The following is a 5029-nucleotide window of genomic DNA, read 5'->3' as shown; positions in this document are numbered from 1 at the left end:
TGGGGACTTGCAGGGTTGGATGAAATGAGGTGAATGCTTAAGTGGGGAGATGGAAGTGGGCAAAGATGGGATAAATGGTGACAAAAGTGACGTTAGTTCAGGTGATGCAATGTGCAAATTATATTTTATTGAGTTATACAACACTTGAAGCCTGTATTATTTTATTAACCAACTAGAGGACCGATACACAAAATTCATGCGGGGTGTCCCTTAGCCCAGCCTGCACACTCTCCAATCTAGGACCCCTTGAGAGATGTCCAACTGGGCCTAAAGGAGAAGTCAGACATCTTTCTCACAATCCAGGGCTGCTGGCTCCCAACTGCTCATCTGCCTGCCTTCCTAATTGTCCCTAACCACTTCTGCCTGCCAGCCTGATCATCCCCTAACCACTCCCATGCCAGCCTCATTGATGTCTAACTGCTCTCCTGCCAGCCTGTTTGCCCCCAACTTCCCTCCTCGGCCAGCCTTGTCATCCCAACTAACCTCCTCTGCAGGCCTGGTAACTCCCAACTGCCCTCCCCTGCTGTTCTGACTGCCCACAACTGCCCTCCCCTGCTGGCCATCTTACGGTAACCATCTTGTGTCCACATGAGGGCAGGATCTTTGACCAGATGGGAGCAGCCATCTTGTGTGTTAGAGTGATGGTCAATCTGCATATTACTCTTTTTTTTAGATAGGATTAGTGACCCTTGTGCAAGGCGAGGGGGGTGTCTCTCAGCCTGGCCTGCATCCTCTCCAATATGAGACCCCTGTGGGATCAGGCCTAAACTGGCAGTTGGACAACGCTCTCGCAATCCGGGACTGCTGGCTCCTAACTGCTCACCTGCCTGCCTGCTTGATCACCCCTAACCACTCTGCATGCTGACCTGATTGCCCCCAACTGCACCCCCTACCATCCAGCTCACCCCTAACTGGTTCCCTCTGCTGGCCTGCTCACCTCCAACTGCCCTCCCCCCACCAGCCAGATCATCCCCAATTGCCTTCCCCTCCTGGCCTGATCACCCTAACCACCTCTGCCTCAGTTGGCCCTGCCACCATGGCCTTGTCCAGAAGGACTCCTGGAAGGTCTCATGGTCTAATTAGAATATTACCTTTTTATTAATATAGATAGGCTATGACATACTGCCATAACTATAACAGATGTACCAGTATCACTCTATGAGAATACATACTTCATGCAATAAGAAATCATCTAATATATTACATTGTATAAGTTGTAAGTAGTAGAAAATACTGTATTTATAACAATAACATACACCCTGTGACTTCCCTTCCTCATTTGGGAATGGTTCCCCAGTTCTTTGAACATTTCCTGGGCCCTAATATATATATTTTTTTCAGTGTAAATTTATTTACTGTTTATTGCACATGATTTGAGGTCTTTAATTTCTAAATACCAAAGATTCAAAGGACTATTTTTTCCCATGAAGTTTAACATTAACATCAGTGAATTCATGTATTCATATGTTTTTATTATAAGCATCTGAATCATTCACATTGTCATAGATCCTGAACTCATAAGCATGGACCATGCACAGGCTGGCAGCAAGCCAGGAAGCCACTCTGCAAGCAAACAGATACTCTGCATAAAAAGAAAAGTCATAGCACAACATTTAATGTGCAACCTGAGTCACCTCAGAATGTTATATATATTGACTTCTTAATTCAAATAGTATCAGAAACTCAACCGCTTGGTTGTTGATGGGGTTGACCTGGTTCCAAGAGGTATTCCTGAAATAATTATGGAAAGGAGGGCTCAATCTTTTCTTGGTTCCTTGCTCCTCCCCAGCACCTTCATCTTTCTCCTCATTCTCAGCTTCTTCGGCATCTTCTCCTTCACCTTCACCTCCTTCTTTTACCTCTGTATCCTCAAATTCTTTCTTAGCACCATCTTCCTCTTCCTTTCCTTCCTCTTTCTCAGCCTCTTCCTTCTCCTTCTCCTCCTCTTCAGCTTCTCCTTCAGAGAGGTGTTCATCCTTAGCTTCCTCAGCTTTTGCAGCCTCAGTGGTCTCCTCCACCTAGATCTGCTCCTCCTGGACGTTGCTGGTGTATTAAGAAGGGAAGAAGTAAACAGACATCAAGTAGGAGCTAGTCTGTAAACCACCTTAGGCAGATTGACCAAAGATCTAAGAACTCTGGGAGTAGACACTGGCTATGTTTCCCATGCTGGTGAAACTGAGCTGGGTCTCCTCACCTTTCAAGAGTTTCCTGTAAGCTGCAATGTCAATGTCCAAAGCCACATTGAGGTGGTCCTGGTATTCTTTTAAATATCATTACTCTCTGTAGTTCTCAACTCATTTTCTAATTTGTTGATTGTGCCCTGCATAGCACTAATATTGGAGTTCTGCTTATCCCCCAGCTCTTTGCAGCTGCTTTCCCAGAGCTTAGTTCATGCCTAACATGCTTTGATATCCAGGATCTTGGCCTTGAGCAGGCGGCGGCTTTCAGACACCTCCTCCTTGGTGGCGCATACCTCATAGGTGTTCTTGGCAGTGTGCTCGGTCAGCATGGTGAAGCAGCTTTTGTGCCATTCTTCTGCATTCTGCATGTCCTTGGCAGCCAGCTTCTCTTACTGGACATGGATGTCCTTGAGCATGGCTGAGAGGTCAGACTTGGAAAACATGTCCATCTCCACAGAGATCTGAGCGTACTGGATCTGTGCCTGCAGCTCAGTGATCTCCTCTTCATGCACCTTCTTCAGAAAGGTGATTTAGTCCATCAGGTTGTTGGTGTGCTTTTCAAGCTCAGCAATAGCAAGATCCACCTCATTGCACCTTTGCGTGCCTCCATCAGCCAGTCCTCTGTGTCATTACGGTTTAGACCATGTTCCTGGTAGCATGCCTGCAGGCTGCTCCCAGTCCCTTCCAAGCCTTGATGCCTGCTAACTGCCCACTGTCCTCTCCTGGCCAGGGACCGGCACAGTGGATGGGGGCACAGGCCTCCCATTTTCATTAAAATGTTCAACCCCGGCCTGCTCCACTGCTGTCCACAGGCAGCCTGGGAGCAGACAATGATCCCAGAGATCCTGGCTACCCCAGCCTACCTAGGGCCCCAATGACTACCTGGACAGCATGGGTGGGATCAGACACTGCCCCCCCCCCCCCCCCTTGCCCTGTTAGCTATCGTGGCCTTGACCCAGCAGGCGACATCAGGCTCTGCCCGCCAGGCCTGCTCAACCCCAATGGCCGCCTGGACACTGCTGGTGATGTCAGGCTTGCCCACCTGGTCTGCCTGGTCCCTGATGGTGGCCTGGACACCACTGGTGGAGTCAGGTGCTGCCTGCCAGGCCTACCTGGTCCCCGATGGTGGTCTCAACACTGCGGACAGAGTCAGAGTCAGGTACTGCCTGCCTGGCCTCCCCAGTCCTCAATAGCAGCTTGGTACCAGCTGATGGCCTCAGGCACAGCCCGCCCCTCCTGTGTATGCAAATTTACCCTACATCTCTGTTGGCTTAATTTGCATATCACTCCTGATTGGCTGTGGGCATAGCAAAGGTACGGTCAATTAGCATTTTTCTCTTTTATTATCTTAGAAGCTTCTCCACCAAAAAAAAAAAACAAAAAAAAAAAAAAAACCTAGAAACAATAAGTAATCATTGGTTAAAACCAACTAACATACAAAAAAACAAGACTTTTATGGGGCAGGGTTGTTTCAGAGAGAGGTTCTCAATAGAATATTCATCAGCTTTCCAGGTGTGCCTTTTCAGGGTCATGGTTTCTACTGATTGGTCAGTACAGAGGATAGGGGGCATTAGTCATTGAAGCTGGTCCTGACATCATTCATGGCATCACCTTTGTCTGGTTTTGCTGCTTTTCTAGACTTGGAGTAGAAACATAACTGAGGCCTAGGTATTATCTGTAGTTAGACCAAAACTCTCTCTGTGTGATCAACAGACACAATGCTTTGTTCTTAAATATTTAATGTTGTCAGAACCTCATTATCATGATTTCTTACTTTTTAAGAGAGTGGTTTTGCAAGGGCATGTATGGGAGCCATATGAGGCTGTTCTACGGCTCCTTGTTTCTCCTCTAAGGGGATCTACAACATGACTGGTCACATGACAGGGGAGGAAATGTCAGGGGAGCATCTGAACTGCATGGCCAGAAATATTAAACCTCAGGAACAATCTTATACTAGGGGAGAAAAAGTTATCCTGGAGACAACATCCCACACTACAGGACTTGTCCTCCCAGTTTTGCCTGTTGCTAGGCACCCGGTGCTTTCCACCCTGATGACCTTCTGTACCTGGCCTGTTGATCCTACTCTGCTCATCCCTGTCTAACTGCCTACTCTAATAGTAACGCCAGAGATCTCACATGGTCCAACTGTTAAATAACTCAGCATAATAAATTTAGCTGTTTTCACATGAACCACTGATGCGCAAAAATAATTTCCTGCTAATCAGTAATAATGACTACATACCCAGTGAGTCACCGTTACACTTTAAGAAGAAGACTGTGCTAATGCGTGAATAATTATTGACCTGATTAAGTGTTCAATCTTGCTTTTGGAAAAAAAAAAAGTGTGCATTATTTAATGATTCAGCTGTATATTGTCTTTGTGATAAAAGCAAGAAGTAATTTGGATAACTAATGCACCAGCTAACTTCCGTTAGGCAGTTCCCAAAAGCAGATGATTTTCATCTCCCTTAAACATTACAGGAACTTACATTTTACTCTGCCTGTGTCCTTAATGTTCTGCCAACTATTTTCATTTTTTTCCCTAGAGGCAAGGGGAAAATGATATAGAGAAAATGAAGTAGATGATAGGGTTTTATCTGACTGTCATTTAAGAGGGCCTGGGATTCTGAGAAAAAGCTATTACTAGTTAGCACCACAGAAAATTCCTCCACCAGGCCACTTCTCAAAGCTGTTAGAAAGGTAAGCCTTTTGGGAAAATGAGAAATGCACAGAATTCCAGGCATTTAGCAAAGACCAAGTTGGAGTGCAATGAAGAGCTAAGAACTATTATTTGTCAGGTTACAGTTGTCTCTGATCAAATTGTTTCTACTGCTTGTTTCCATCAGATT

At 46.0% G+C, this 5029-nt stretch overlaps 1 pseudogene; it reads right to left on the bottom strand.

Annotated features, from left to right (window-relative positions):
* Window positions 1-1643: 1643 nt before the first annotated feature.
* Window positions 1644-2946, bottom strand: LOC118722957 (annotated as a pseudogene).
* Between the last annotated feature and the right edge of the window lie 2083 nt (window positions 2947-5029).

Source organism: Pipistrellus kuhlii, unplaced genomic scaffold (assembly GCF_014108245.1).
Source record: "Pipistrellus kuhlii isolate mPipKuh1 unplaced genomic scaffold, mPipKuh1.p scaffold_m20_p_2, whole genome shotgun sequence".
Classification (NCBI taxonomy): domain Eukaryota; kingdom Metazoa; phylum Chordata; class Mammalia; order Chiroptera; family Vespertilionidae; genus Pipistrellus; species Pipistrellus kuhlii.
The sequence above is the reverse complement of the archived record's forward strand: the minus strand, read 5'-3'. Positions and strand labels throughout refer to the sequence as shown.